We start from the raw sequence: 17201 nt of genomic DNA, 5'->3' as shown, positions 1-17201 counted from the left end.
TTCCCCAAGATTTATCTGCTAAAACTTTTTAATACTCACTTCAGTTAATTTCATTCACCCTCATAGCTTCAAGAACAATCTATACACTGATGGTTTCTAACTTTATATGTCCAGTTATAATTTCTCCAATGAACCTCCAGCTCACATCTCCAATTATCTACTTGATATATTTATAGAATATTTAGTAGACATCTCAAATTTAACATATTCAGAACTAGCTTTTAATATTTTGCCAAAATTAGTTCCTCCTGCAGCCTTTCTCATACCAATTAAAAGTTTCTCCATTCTAGTAATGGGAAACCCCAACAAATAAATACTTAATGAAAAAAAAAAGTATCTCTGTTTCTCTAGTACATAGGCCACAAATAGGTTGTGATATTTGACAGGGATTTTTTTTTTTTTTACATTATACATCCAATCTGTTGAAAATTTCTGTTTTTCTACCTTCAGTAAGTTGATCATTTCTCATGTATCACAATCCACGTAGCCCAAGCCACCATAATATTTAGCCCAGTTTACTGCAGTAGCCTTCTATTTAATCTCACTTCTCCCACCTTTTGCTCTCATAATCTATCCTAAACAGATTACCAAAAGCAGTATTATTAACACCGTAGCAGACCAGGTCCTAAATTTGTTCTAAATCCTTGATTGTCTTCACATCTCACTCCTAGTAAACGATAACAATCATATCACCTAAAATGGTATATACTATCTGGCTCCCTATTGCCTCCCTCCCTTATTCTCTTTCTCTGCTCTTCCTCATTCCTCACTCCATCTATGAAGTACACCTTGATGTTCTTCAGACATACTTGATAGTCATATATCATGAACTTTGTGTTTGCTTTTCTACCTGGCTGAACACCTCTTATCCTAGATATCTGCCTAAATTTCTTCCTCACTTCCTTTATTCAAGGTCATCTCTCAGGGATATCTTTCCTGACCTGTGTTGATGATTGTACCTGATTCCAGACCCAAAACCTCATGTCCTGATCCCTCATTCTAAACACAAATGCCTCAGGTCTCTGTGTTACTTCTGAGGCAGCAACCTTAGGTCACAGGGTCACAATGGCTGTGTCACAAGGAGACCCCTTCCCCTGTTGGACACGAAGTGTGCCCCGCTGGCTGGTGTCTCTTCTCCACACCCATAGGAGCCTTGTGGGGTCTTGCCAGTGACAGCAGAGGGTGGCTTACATAGAAACTCAACTACATAAAAACAGCATCTGTCCAGAGAGATGTGGAGCCAGAAAAGGAGGATGTGCCTTTTCAAGCAATCAACTTAGTAGACAGTGTGGAAAATAAACCCTCAAAGGGAGGAGGGAGCCTTCCCTGTGATGTTCACATTTTTTAAAAAATGGCTAAGCAATCATATAATCGTGCAGCATTTCTGGGAGAGAAAAATGAAGCTGAATAATAGTTCAGAGCATAAAGTAGAATGCAAAGGGGAAGGAGTTATTTCCTGTCTATAGCAGGGACAACATTAGAACTGCTTTTGCTTTCAATAATAACGTTAACATCCCAATATAAATGAATCTTGTCTACAAGCGTGAGATTTATGTCATAGTAATAGAGGTTTAGGTGGGGTTTATAATTATATAAAATTGCATGGTTCAGAGTAAAAAGGAACTCAGACTGCACTGCCAACACAGACAAGGAGGGCACTCACAAACAACATATTAGGAATCAGTACAATCCCCGGTGAATATACACAGGGACTCATGAACCCAGGCAACTAACGCCAGTAACTACTAATAATGTGATAAAGTGATCATGACATTTTGTTTTGAATAATAAACTATCTCTGTGACTAAACTTCAAATACAATATTTTTAAGTGACAGGATCACAATTAAAGTTATTCAATCCTAAAATTCCCCAAACAAGGATTTTATTGGAAGTATCTAACAGTACATTTCTGAAGTTACCTTACTTTGTTAGGAAACTGTCTGACCTATGTGATTATGCTTTATATACTTAAAAGACACACACACACACACACACACACACAAAACAAAGCAAAACAAAAAAACAAACAAACTGAAGTTGTTGCCTAAGACTAATATTTGAGTAGAGAGGGAAACTTAAGTACAGTATTTTTATTTTGTTACATTTACACGCAAATATTTATGTGCATATATGTACTTTCACATACATGCATATGTAGGTATATTTATAATTCAGACTTGCTCAACCATTGATAACACATGCAATTTATGTACTATTTATCTTGGAACTCCAGAATTCAGGATAGTGTCTGGAATGTAGCAAGTAATCCATAATTTGTTCTGTTGACCTATAATCTTCATAGGTTGATTTCTATTTGGAGATTTAACAGATTCAAATATGCCAAATCTCTTAATAGAACAGGTAAAAAGTTTCAAAAGCTCCAGATAGGAAAATGTTTCCAAGCAGGAAAAAAAATTCTAATATTTTTCCAAAAATAACCAAAGTCTTATGAGAAAGGTAGGTAAAAAGCAATCCCTAAATGTGCCATATGCATCTTTCTAACCTATCAATTTTTGATTCCATGAAAACTAACATCCAGAAAATATAGTTCCGTCCCCCCACAAAAAAGAGTTCCTGAGGAAGCCGAGAGACAAAAACCATACACTAAGATCCTACGCCAATGTGTCATGAGTCCCAGACCAGGCATACAGGAGTACAGCAACATCAATGATCTGTAAGGGGACACCCAGTCAGACTAAGCACATAATATAGAACAGACGTAGGGATGAACTAAACACTAAGGGGATATGATTAACTGAAAGAGATGAACATTTGAATATAGACCTACAGATATAGCTGGAGGAATTAAAAATGAACAGAAGAGACTGTCAGAGAAGAGTGTCTAATAGTGAAGCCTGGAGCTGGAATACTCTAAATGAAAGGGTTTTCCTAGTTGGAGTCAGAAGGGTGTGGTGAGATGGTTTCATATTTGCCATAGTTGGTCTCTCAGGACAGAGGACCAGTTACTGTAGTGGATGACTTAGAACATTCATTTTGATGTATATTCTTTATAATATTAATTGAACACTGAATTAAATGAATTGGAGAACAAAAAATGATACAAAAATATTAATGCAACCAAGAGCTGTTTTATTTAATATATTTTATTGATTTCAGAATGGAAGCTAGAGGGAGAGAGTGATAAAAACATCAGTGATGAGAGAGAATCATTGATCAGCTGCCTCCTGGACACCCCCCACTGAGGATCGAACCTGCAATCCAGGCATGTGCCCTGACCAGAAATTGAACTGTGACCTCCTGGTTCATAGGTGGAAACTCAACCACTGAGCCATGCTGGTCAGGCAAGAGCTTTTCTTTGAAAAGCTTAATATAATTGACAAACTTCTGGCTAGATTCACTAAGGAAAAAAGAGAAAAGACAAACAAAGTCAGAAATGAAAGAGGGGAAGCTACCACAAACACCACAGAAATGCAAAGGATCATACAAGAATACTATAAAAGACTATATGCCACCAAATTCAATAACGTAGAAGAAATAAATAAGTTCCTAGAAACATATAACCTTCCTAAGACTAAATCATGAGGAATTTCAAAACCTAAATAGAACAATAAACAATGACAAAAAGCCCTCCGAGGTGGCTCAGTGGTTGAGTGTCAACCTATGAACAAGGAAGTCACAGTACAATTTCTGGTCAGGGCCCATGGCCGGGTTGCAGGCTTGATCCCCAGTGGGGGCCATGCAGGAGGCAGCCAATCAATGATTCTCTCTCATCATTGATGTTTCTATCTCTCTCCCTCTCCCTTCCTCTCTGAAATCAATAAAAAGATATATTTTAAGAAAACATATCCTCTGGTGAGGATTTAGGAAAAAAAGAAAAGAAAAGAAAACAGTGAGGAAATTTAAAAAACCATCAAAAACCTCCAAAAAGTAGAAGTTCAAGACCAGATGGCTTCATTAGTGAAAATTCTGATGGAAGTAACTTCTGGATATTTCAGGAAACCCAGATATGTCTGCACAGCATATTAACTTTAAAAGGAGGAGTAAAGCACTATATTTTTGGAAACTTAATATTGTGGAAGACTGACCCTTCCACAATATTGTTTTAGGGAATAAAGTCAGTGGGTCTCAGGGCCCTGGGCTGCAATGAAATTTTTATGTCTCTATGTCTGTAGCCTTCATAGCAGGCAGGGGTAATCTCCGTCTGCCCCCTGCCGGGGTGGATGTTCTCCAGCACTTTTCTTACTAGTAAATGTTCATTCTGTGTCTATCGAATGACACTGCAGTTACTGTTTTCAGTTGTAAATGCAGTTATCATAGAGAACAATGAAGGATGGATCTAAGGGATCCTGGAATCTACATCTTGTTAATGGGGCTTCCTGGAGACTAACTATAAAACCATAACAGGGAACAGATCAAATAAAGAAGGGGTATATGCTGAAGATGCTCTTAATTTTTTAATGTTTTTGTTGATTTTAGAGGGATACAGAGATAGACACACCCATGAGAGACAAACATTGATCCTGCACACCCCCTACTGGGGTTCAGCCCACAACCCAGGCATGTGCCCTGACCAGGAATCAATCCTGTGACCCCTCAGTTCATGGGTCAACACTCAACCACTGAGCCACACCAGCTGGGTGATGCTCTTTATTTTTGAATATCCACTTTCAAGGCCTAAGAGACCGAGATGCAAATAGCAACTGGTCCATCAGACAGCTGACTTACATATTATGCACTTAGGGAGGTGCTAAATGTGGAACGTAGACACAGATATATCCTTGATGTGTCACAGTCCAATAAGACAGTTAAGAGTGAGTATGTGTTTATGAATTCAGAACACCACAAAAGGAGGTAGGTACATAGCATCTTCAATCATAAATGGAGGAAACTATAATCAGATGGAGGACAAGGGAGAGAGAAATAATACAGAAAATTATATTGACAAGGCTTGAAGAATAGCTAGTTCAGCAAGCTAATAGAGAAAAACATTCTAAATTTGTATGTAAGAGTGTGTGTGTGTGTGTGTGTGTGTGTGTGTGTGTGTGTGTGTGTTTTGATGGAGATGAATGTTGAGTGGGAAGGTTGTGAGTACAGGGGTCCAGAAATACAAAATGCATGACTAGAGAAAATTAAAGGGTTTAGAACAACTATTTTCCATGTTCAGTCTCATTTCAAACATGTTATATTAAGGGCTTTGCATAGACACATATTTGAATTTAAATTTTAGATTATTAAAATAGTTTGATGCATGTTAAAAGACATTCCATGCAAGTGTTAATTCCATGGCTCTCCAAAGTGAGTAAACTTTCAGAATCTGGAACAATGTCAAGTGTTGAAGTTTTATATCTCACGGAGCCACATCTAGTTAGAAAATGAACTCTGCTCCAATCCATCTTGTCACCTACTTAGTCTGGTTGATAAAAGGCAAGACATCAATCAGGAAAGAGCATAACTATGGAGCATTTTCAGGAGAAATATGGACACCTTAGTAAGAACATGAAACCATTATGCAATAATTTGAGTTTGGATGAGCATAGGTCAAAAACATAACTTCTTGAAAAATGTCATTGGCCTAGAAATCATACTCTACACTGGAAGGATACAGTTCCCTGAAAAGTTTCTAACTTTATTCCTTTTAAGACTATAATGTTAACTACACTGGTAAAAGCTATGTTATGGCTCAATGGTTGAGCATGGACCTATGAACCAGGAGGTTACGGTTTGATTCCCGGTCAGGACATGTGCCTGGATTGCAGGTTTGATTCCCAGTAGGGGGCATGCATGAGACAGCCAATCAACTATTCTCTCTCATCATTGATGTTTTTATTTCTCTCTCCCTCTCCCTTCCTCTCTGAAATCAATAAAAAATATATTTTCAAAAAGCTACACTTTTTAGATACACAAAATCAAAATGTTTGATTAAAAAAACATTTCACTTACATAAATGCACATACCCAACAAATCCAGTCATGTCCATGTCCCTTCTTTGTAAATGGTGTCTACATTAATCCGGTTAATCAAGGAATGTGACTTCCAATATTGGTGAATCATCCCTCTTTATCCTATAGCCCTTCTACCATGAATAGAAGTCTCTCCTGTTGATTCCTTTTCAGAGCCTCGTGTCCAGGTAAGCAAAGTGTGCAACTGATATGGAACAGAGAGCAATAAGGTAGTTAAAAGCTAATGTTTCTGGATTCAGTAAACACAGATTTGAATCGTGGTCTGCTACTCATCCACCATGTGAAAGCTTGAAAGTGACATCATTCTTCTGTGTTTCAAAGTCCTCATCTGAAACAAAGATAAAAATAAAATATATCTTATAACGTTGTCATGATGATTAAAATAACACACATAAAAAATTTGGCACGTGTTAAATATTATTACTGACCTTATTATTACTCCTAGACAATGAGCTAAAGGGAGTCAAAAACAGTACATGTGAATTCATAGGGAAAATATTAGATATGCGGCTCCACAATTTCATCATAATATCTAAAACCTATAGCTCAAATGCATGTTTACATTTCCTTACTTTCTGTAACAGTGAAATATTCTGACATCTACAAGCCACAAGTGACTCCTCTTGGTTTGGACAAGCAATTGACACTAAATGATTGTCCATCTAACATGTGCCGTTTGCTTCATGTTTCACCCCACTTTCATGGACATGTGTTTTAACAGGGACCAGAAATGGAAGACAGAATAAGAGACCCATTGGAGGATGTTGGGTATGAAGTGACTTACAAATGGTTTTCTCTATACTGATGCCATCTTTGTTTGCTAATTGGCACCCATCCAAGTTAGGCTCCTACCTCCCACAAAGACAGGATGTAGTAGAGGCATGGAGGTGCTACCTTACTTGACATCTAAGCTTCAAAAATATGGTACCTCAGATTCTTGAGGAAAAGGCATTTCCTTGGTTGTAAAACGGGCAAGAAGCTGGGAGAAGATTTACATACATTTAAAGTGGGAGAGACGGAATTTACAACGGCAAGTTTCTAAAGAAAACACTTTAAGAAAAGGGAGGTTAGGGGCCTATAGTCAGGAAGAAATATGCCTAGAGTTTATCTGAACTGAAGAAAACACTAAGTCTGTCCTGCTCCATGTCGTATCATAGGAAGAGCTGCGGATGCATCCCTTCTAGTCACTAGAGCTGCCCAGTGGAAGACCCCAGAATTGAACTCCTGTCCTCAGTCCCATAAAATCATCCATGATGTCATGTGTGTATTTGTGTGACTGCATGTGTCTCTGTGTGGGTGTGTGTTTATAAAGTACCATTTGAAATTTTGAAAGAGTTGCTGTTGCTTTTCCTGCCTGCAATGAACTGAACATATGTATCCCCCCCTCCCCCCAGCCAATTCATATATTGAAACCCTAATCCCATTAAGGTATTTAAAGGTGGGGACTTTGGGATGTAATTAGGTCATGAGGGTGCAGCCCACATAATGCGATCCTTGCCCTTTTAAGAAAACGTCAGAGGGTTAGCCAGCTCTCTCTTGGCCAAGTGAAGATACGAAGCATCCTTCAGCCTGGACCCCAGTCCTCCCCAGAACCTAGTCATGCTGGCACCCTGATCTGGGACTTCTGCCCTCCGGAACTGTGAGAAATTAATGTTTAAGCCATCCAGTCTATGGTATTTTGTTATAGTAGTCCCAGCTAAGACACTGCTACAAGCTCCAATGTTGTTCTATTTACAGTTTTCTTATCTTCAATATTATCATCAATAGTACCACCAATATTATCATCAATGTTTCAATATTGGGCTTCCATAGTGGACTATCAGAACTCATTAAGTAATGATCCAAAGCAGAAATCTCAAAGACAGCAACTAACCCCCCCTCCCCCCCACTGAATTTCCTCTTCCCTGCTGCACTGGGCCTGTGTCTGAGCATGTTGGCTGTAAAATCTCAAGGGAGTATAGAGGGTTTCCCCTGGAGCATCACAGGTCTTGCATCTCATAAGACTACATTCAATTAGCTTTCTCAAATTGAAAAGTCGCTGCCGATTCTGTAAGTTAAGTAATTGAGTGCCTGAGGAAAGAAGGGGCACTGTAACAGAAGGGGATGCAGACCCTCAAGCTGTTCTCTCATTTTGTCTGAGCGCATGCTCTAGAGCTGAGATAATGGTGATGCATGACCTCATGCTTCTCCAGAGAAGCCAGCAAGACTGTGATCACTCAGATTGAGAATCTAGCCTCTTGGGTTCACAGGGCACAGAACTAAGCCAGCTGAGATCTCAATGGCTAACCTCATTTTCTACGTACTCAACAGAAAAAGTAATATACTCTGTTCTTCCAAATTAGTCTTCTAAGTCATTAAAAAATATCAATCTCATACAAGCAAATCATCAATGTAATGGCAAAATTAATTGGATAAGGATGAAGGAGACGGTACTCAAGATCATAACAATATATATCTTTTATATATATATCTTTTCTTATAATCCCAGCTCATAATCAGTGGCAGTTAACAGATAGAGAGAGAGCACTTTTCACCTATTAGTTAATTAATTCTTACTACATCTTTCTCAGAGATAACCATCCTCACCAACCCCCGAACCTGCCCATGTGGAGATAAAGCTGGGTGTTCAGAACATAACCTTAAAATAAGGACTGGAAATTAAATTAGATACTTCTGTTACTGCCTGCTCAATGAAAATTTAGATTCCAATTTTAGGATTTCTGAAATCAAACTTTTCTGAAGCTTACTTTTATAAAATTATAAAAACTGACACCAACTGATAATATCTATATGCCTCCTTTTTATGAAAATAATAATCAACCAGTCACTTGTCAATGCAATCGAGTACATAAACCCTCTATTTTCTTCCCCAAGAAAAACAGCATAGCATTTAAAACCAATGCAGCTGTAAAAAAAAAAAAAAAAAAAAAAAAAAAGAATCTCTTATCCTATGAGACAGCATGGAGTGACCTGGAGAGTAGTATGCTAAGCAAAATAATCCATTCAGAGAAAGACAAGTATCATATGATCTCACTCCTATGTGGAATCTAATGAATAAAATAAACTGATGAACAAAGTAAATCCAGAGACAGAAGCATGGAACAGACTGATGAATCTCAGAAGGAAGGTGGGAGTGGGTTGATTGGGAGAGATTAACCAAAGAACTTATATGCATACATGCATAACCCATGGACATAGGTAATAGCATGGTGAAGGCCTGGGGAATGGATGGGTACAGGGTGGAGGGGGTCAATGGAGGAAGAAAGAGGGACATCTGTAATACTTTTAACAATAAATATTTTAAAAATAAAATCAATTATACCATCACCTTAAATGAGCCAATAACTCTGATTAGCAGAGTCAGAACAAATATATGTTAGGTATGGCTTTGAGGGTCAAGATTTCACTCATCTAAAAATTATTACTTTCATATAATATTTACTAACTGGCATAAGATACTATTTATTATGCTAAGTATATAGAATTATGTAAATCATGTAAAGGTATCAAACGTGCTTGGGGTATTTAGTTTCTATCTTAAGTCATAAATTTTATATTAAATTATATATAATTTTTAAAGAAAGAATACAGTCTCATGATTCAAAAATAGAAAATCTAAAAACATCTATATTAAAAGAGTCCCTTCAACCCTAGCCCCAAATTCACCCAAGTGCCACCACCGCCTTGCATCACAACAGATAATTGGTATTATTGATCCCTTTAGATCACACCGAAGTTTCTTTTTGTATATCCACTATTGATTTTAATTTAATAATTGCTCTTCTACTTTAAAAAAGCCAGTGTAAAACAGAGAATGAAGCAATATTTCAAAAGAGAAGCAAAAACTAATTTGATGACAAAGCATTCTTTTTAAAAAAATAGGTAAACATGTTCCCCACCATTTTTTTTCTTATTACAGCTGAAGCTTTATAATCCTTATTTCCCAGGACTCTATTTTTAGCAAGTAGTTCAATAAAGAAACATGCCCACTTGTCCTCAACAAGTAAAGTGAAATTTGGCAAGTAATTGGGAGTCAGACCTGAGGGTGATCTATTCTCTGGCTAACAAGCATAAGCAGAAATGAGATATGCAATGTTATTCTCTATTCTGGCATTGACCTTTCACAGGATGCTAACTAATTACAGGGTGAGACCTTATCAGACCTGAGAAGTCCTTTGAGATTTCGTCTCAAAATAGAGTTCCAACTTTCTCAGTTACAGTAGTTACTGAGACTGCAACTACAGGGGATATAAATAAATTACTAGTAATTATCAACTAAACTGATATAAGAAGCAGATACAAGACAAAGAAGGTAGGACAGTTTCATACTTCACTGTCAGTAAATTTTATTGGGCATTAATTTGATGTCCTCTATTTGCTTAAATCTCATTCTTCGAATAGATTGTCCCTGACTTCAAAAAGTTACAATCTAGGTAAATGTGTGGAAAACTAAAATCAGTACAGAAGTCTGATAACAACTTGTCAAAATTAATATATGTCATAAGAACATTGTTTTTTCCATTAATGATCATATTGGCCAGCTATTGCTGAAATAACATCATGTAACAAAGCAGCCTCAAATTCAGTAGCTTCTAACAGCATTTATTTTTTCCCTATACTTTTGCAGGTTGGTTAGGATGCCTCAATTTAGTCTGTCAGTGAGCTGAGCTTGGCTCTAGCCTGCAGGTTGAATTCAGGTCTGTGCCATTAATCTCTGCCTTGTCCTTGGGCCAGTGTCAAGCCACGGCATGTTCTTCTCATGGTGAATGGCAGAAGTGCAAGAAAGCAAGGCAAGATAACTTCAGCATATTTAAGCCATGCAAATAGCTTATCTTGGCCCAGGTGTAGCAGAGACAAGAATGGGCAACTTATGTCTTTTCCTTCACTGTCCTGAATGTCCCCAAATATCCCACTTTCCTTGAAAAAAGAAATTTAAGTAGTTGATAATAACATGTCAGATATACACCAAGAAGTATTTAGATAAGCCTGACTGGAATTTTAGAAGGTAGTCTTAAGCAATCCCATTCCACTGAATGAAACAAACTCTATTGGATAGCATACGAGAAGAGAAATATGGCTTCGGCACCGAACAGATTTACTTTTATATGCATCACAAGGTCATGCCTATTTGCTCATCACCTTTAAGATTCATATCTAAGCATTGGCACTCGATCTGGATTTGCGGAATAAGTAAGATTTGAATGGATGGAGAAAAGAGGGAAGAGATGAGCAAATTTTGAGTCAGTAATTAATCTTTAGACTATTGGATAAGGATCAGGTATAATTGATAAACCATAAAATTCAGGAAGGGAACTTTTTTAATTTGCTAAAAGTTAGATTTTTTATTCTACTTAATTTTATTTAATCCCTACAATGAAAGTGGGTATTAAAGATAAGGAACTGGGATTCCAAGAAGCTAAATAACAAGTTCAAGGTCACACATATTGAAGTTTGACAGGCTTGAGATAAAAACCCAGGTCAATCAGCAAATTCTGCCCCACAGCCTCCATGAAATGAAAAGTGTAGAAAAAGACCATAAAACAAATTTAGGGCCACATAATAGAGCTCTTCCATTGTGAGATAAAGAGAATAAATCTTATTCTGTGGAGAAAGGACCAGCAAACTTTTGTGTTTCAGGAGTGCTTGTTCATGTGATACGTGGTTCTTAAGGAAAGCAGGGTGGCTAGTTGGGAATGAAATTGTGGTCCTCAGTTGGGAGGACTTTAGCGAGCCATGGTGCCCCCACTTGCCTCCATGCCTCACCTGTTCTCTTTATCCTTGCAGAGCCAATAGAAACTTCCTGAAACATGCAACCCACAAATGCATTTCATTTCTCCACAACCAACTCTTTTTTTTTTAACCAGGCAAAACATTCCTTAGAACTATATTTTTTGTCTTATCTCTTTAACCCCCTTCACTTGTGGAGCCTTTCTAACACAGGTTGTTTTGCATAAATTTTTAAATATTATATTATAGACTAGCAACTTTTGTATCTTAAGAGACATCTTAAAGGGTCTCTAGCTATGGTTGGTCCCCTGAGCATTTGAAACACATCTGTGGGAAAAAAAAAAAAGACCTTCAAAGGGCACACTCCTGTGCATTGCAGCATTATTTACAATAGCCAAGAAGTGGCAGCAATCCAAATGTCCACTAATAGATAAATGGAGAAAGAAAATGTGAGGTATATTTACAATGAAATATTATTTAGCCTTAAAAAAGGAAATTCTATCACATGCTACCACATGGGTGAATGATGAGGACATTATGCTAAGTGAAATAAGTCAGTCACAAAAAGACAAATTCTGTATAAACCCATCAAACTCACAGAAATGAAAAGAAGAGTGATGGTTGCCAGAGGCTGGAAAGAGGGAAATGGGGAGTTGTTCAATGGTTATAGAGGTTCAGTTTTACAAGATGAAAAGTTCTAGAGATCCATTGCACAGCAATGTGAATATACTTAACTAGAGGCCTGATGCACAAATGCATGAATTCATGCACCAGTGGGTTCCCTTGGCCTGGTCTGCGAGATTGGGCCTAAACCGGCTCTCCAACATCCCCCAAGGGGTCCTGGATTGCAAGAGGGTGCAGGCCAGGCTGAGGGACCCCACTGGTGCACAATCAGGGCCAGGAGGGATGCGGGAGGTTGGCCAACTGGGGAGGGACCTCGGGAGGGCTCCAGGGTGTGTCCGGCCCATCTCGCTCAATTCCAATCGGCCAGACCACAGCAGCAAGCTAACCTACCAGTTGGAGCATATGCCCCCTGGTGGTCAGTGCACATCATAGAGTGTGGTTGAGCGGCCTTAGCATAGCATTAGCATATTACACTTTGATTAGTTGAACAGCTGACCGGACGACCAGACACTTAGCATATTAGGCTTTTATTATATAGGATCCTACGGAACTCTACACTTTAAAAAAGTAAGATGGTGAGTTTTATGTTGTGGGTTTTTTTTTAACCCCAAGTTAAACATTTTTAAAGATTAAAATGGAAAATAACAATCACAGCATCCTTGAATAACTATTTGATGATTAAATATCATGCCAAACTGAATTTAAGGCATTCTTAACTAAAAGAAAAGTAATAAAAAATTAAAACTGATAATAATAAAAGAAAACCAAAGAACTATTGCTGGAGCAGAGCTTTGCACCTCCCTTGGGTCCAGGTAAGAACCCGATGGCAACCTCAGGTGTGAGGAGTGTAAAGAAGACAGAGTCCCAGTCAGAGGTTAACAACCACTGAGCTTACTGATACGTCAATCAAGCCCTCTGCAGTTGTATTTGCTTTATTGTGTTTTCCTCTCCCTAGACCCTGGGCCTAAAAGCAGACATGATGGATGCTCTTGTCATATTGTGAGCTGATAACTGTCACACTACCCCTCCTGTGCTTGCTATAATTTCCTTTAGGAGCTTTGGCTTGTTGCTGGCGGAGTTCAGAGAGAGCCATTCTTGTCAAACTTAGGAGAAAAGAGAGTGAAGAAATATGGATTTGTGACTCCAATTTAAATGAAGAGGTAGCACTTTCCCTGAAAATATTAAATTAGAGGTTGCGATTCAGGCTTCCAGGTCTTGCTCTAGTTACTCCTCTTAAAAAGCAGGACTTGGAAGAAAAGCTTGATCTCTCAATATTTACCAAAAACATTCAGGAAAAATCACTCCAGTGCTCCTGGGAGAATTAAAAAGAAAAGATATAAGAATGCATTATATTTCACAGAATGCCAAGTGTCTCAGTAGCCCAAGGCCTTTAGAATTATTCACTGTGAGCCTGGCCTTTCTAGGGGAATATGTGCACTTAGAAAAGAAGCATCCACAGGGCATATTTAGCCAATCACAAAGCACCCGGGAACGCCATGGAGGGTGTAATTGATGGGATCACACTAACACAACTCTTGGAGGCAGATCAATCAATCTCATTGAAAGCTTCAGGGCAGCTCTGACAGCCAGCATAAACCAACAAAATAAGGAAGACAGGGTGAGTTTGAGTCTATTCTTGAGCTACTCCAAAAGCAACTAATCGAATGATGTTCCACAAGTGCTTACACTTGAATGTTTAGATGCTGCTGTAGATACACCCATGCAAATTTAACAAATATGGAAGCAATGTGGGTAATCGTTGAAATCGTGCCGCTGGGATCCAGAGTCCAGCCTCTCAAACAGCATTCTAATAGCCCTCACAAGACTTTCAGCTTCACAAGGATATCTTTTAGAGGGAAGAATCTGCTTTCAGAAGCCGTAAGAACTAACAATGTATATTAATAGGTTAAAATGCTCTCTATATATTTGACCTTGTGATTTGGGGCAATGTTACAAATCACTGAAAGAAGCCATAGGCAGGGTCTACAGGAGCCGAGCCAGGTGGGTGAGGTCAGGGCAGTGGGCACATCACTCATTCATAGGGTCTCCAGGAGTTGGAATTGATTCAATACCACGTAACAACAATCAATACCAATCCTTCTGTTAGGCTTGAAACAATGGAATTTTAATTTAAAGAAGAAAGAGGAAAAGCAATATGAGGAAAGGGAGTACTGAGAATCATCAGATGTTACATAGACTTTACGGAAAATAGATTTTTAAAATTGAAGTAGAGTAAATTGGTCCATTGCAAAGACTCCAAAAGGAAACACAGCTGAAAGATCATGGGAGACTTTTGAAAATGAAACCATGTGCATATCATTCCAATAGTCTTTGAGAAGAAGACACCAAAAAGGTAGTGAAGAAGCCAGAAGGGAGGCAAGAGCACAGAGAAAGGTTCTCCTGAGTCCTAGGAAATGAAACATGATGGAAATAAGGCCTCAATTAGAACCCTTTCCCCCAGGTCTCACCTCCACCTGGTCCTATAGGTCATATAGCCCAGATCCTGGTTCTGAGTCTCCAAGCCTGGCGACATCTACCAAGAGTGTCTGAGACTCTGTCCCCACCTAGAGGTCTAACAGTGAATAAAATGAGATAATTGTGAAGTGCCCTGAGTACTATAGCAAAACTCAATAATCATCACTGTATCAGTCCCTGATAAGATGGCCCATAAGTGTTTTTTGTAAGCACTTAGCAAAGCAAGGAGCAGTGTCTAGGAGCCAGTGGGGTTAATAATATGTCAGCCATATAGCTTTCCCTTGGGACACTGGGTCTTGATTTCAGCAAGATTTTTTACAAAAACAAAACAAACAAACAAACAAACAAAAGCAATGATAGCTTTGTGGGCCATATAAAAAAATATGTGCTTGATTATTAGATGGTTAGTTAGCCTGAAAGCTGACTAAGCAATTCTGTACAAACGTTGTGGATTGTGTGTGATAGCAAGCTCACATTAAATCTCAGTGGTACTAGAGTAGTCAGCCACAGGCACTGCTGTGGGATTGCCTATACCTGATAGGAAAGCAGCCATCACTCTGAATGCTCCTCCCTCCTCCCACTCCTCCTGAGCTTCTGATTTATTTTGGTAAGGGTGAAGAGGGGAGGGGAGTCAGCCTCTGTGGGGAGGAACCTGGCCTGTCAGGAGCATGTCCAATGCTCGGATAACGTCAGCTGCTAAGATCCAGGGTGTCAGGGTCGGCTCTCTTGGCTGGTGTAATATTTCATGGTGGCAACTCAGCCCAAATCAACAGCTAGGACGGCTTATGAAACCTTCTGATTGACAGTCTAAATGAATGAGATGGTATGGCCATCTCCTCACCTCTAGCAGGGGGTCACTACAAAGCCTTTGTATGGACTCTCCTTTTGCCTTTTAAAGATTCAGACCTGCCTGAAGGTCCAGACCTGCCCTCGGTAATCTGTCTCCATGGGAAACCTAGGATTTCCTGTCTTGTCAATCTAGGACCGGAAGATAGTAGGAAGGAGGCGGGGCTCTGGAAGTGGCTGTGATCCCTCGACTAAGCAGCTCTGCCACTTTACTTTCTTCCACAGGATTTCTCTGATGCCATTGGAGCTTGGCTGCAGGTACTTCCACTGAACAACTCCAGGTGGAATTAGACCTCTGGCTCTACATCCAGAAACACCACAGTTTTAGGGAGGAAATGGCCCGTGGCTTCTCCCTTAATGAAGAGAGAAAAAGAGTAACTCCTCAGACTGGAATGCTCCCAGACACCCTCCAAAACATTCTCTTCCTAAGACCCCTCCTCTTCTTTCCAAATCTCTTTAATTATTTTTATTGTAATTGTATTGTGTTAAAAACAGTTAGCATGAGATCTACCCTCTTCGATTTTTCAGTGTATACTGCTCCATTTTTAACTCTAGGCACAATATTGTACAACAGGTTTCTGGAAGTTGGTTCACCTTGCATCACTGAAATTCCATACACATTGATTAGCACCTCATCATTTCTCTCCCCCTCCTCTTGGCCTGTGGCCACCAGCCTTCTGCTCTCCTTGGAGTCGGAGAAGACAGGGAGGCTGCTAGCCTGTTCAGCAGTGTTGGCTCAGGTTGGCAAGGGCTGTGTGGAGCCCCGACATTCACAGTCAGCACAAGAGTGGTCAGAAGCAGTGTTTAATATCTCCAGTTATTGCTACAAAAAGCCCTTTTAGCACCATCCTACCCAGCTTAATGCAAGTCCACAGTGTGATATGGTTGTCTGTTAGCTACATGCTGTACCAATACTGAACTGCTAATAACCACCAACGCTCTTCTCTCTGCCCAGCTTACAGCATATGCCGAAATGCTTTTTCCTTTAAGAGGAGTGCAAGAAAGCAGAGACTCCTTCTGGACTGGGTGTCATCAGGAAGGCGAGGGGGAAGCAATTTGGTGATTGGATCTTGGTCCTTTTTATCTAGGCGTGGGGAGGATTAAAATGGGCTCCAGCCCCCCACTGTTAAATTATGGGGCTCAAATCCAACTCCTGTAATAGCTTCTCCTGGCTCCCTCTTCCCTACATGCCCTATGGTTCCTCTGATGTGCACTTTCTCACGTGGCAACAAGCTGAATAAACTAACCTTGTTTGATTCAGGTGTGTTCCTGTTGATCTTTGGCTGAAGGATGGACAGGGAGACACTGTTATTGTGATATATTGACTAGAGAGTCTCTCCTCTTCTCAGACATCAATGTGCCTATGAATCACCCGAGGATCTAGTTTAACTACAGATTTGGACTCAGTAGAATGGGGATGGCGCCCGAGGTTCTGCAGCCCTAACAAGCCCCAGTGATGCCCATCCTGCTGATCTGAGGTGCACACTTTGAGCAGCAAGGCTCTGGTCCCCTGGCTAATAAATAAATAGGCTGTCCATTTAAATCACATGGAGAGCTGCTAAAACACTGAAGCTTGGGTCTCGCCCCTTAGGGATGATTCTGTTAT

This window comes from Myotis lucifugus, unplaced genomic scaffold (assembly GCF_000147115.1).
Source record: "Myotis lucifugus unplaced genomic scaffold, Myoluc2.0 scaffold_0, whole genome shotgun sequence".
NCBI lineage: Eukaryota > Metazoa > Chordata > Mammalia > Chiroptera > Vespertilionidae > Myotis > Myotis lucifugus.
Note: the sequence above shows the minus strand (reverse complement) of the source record.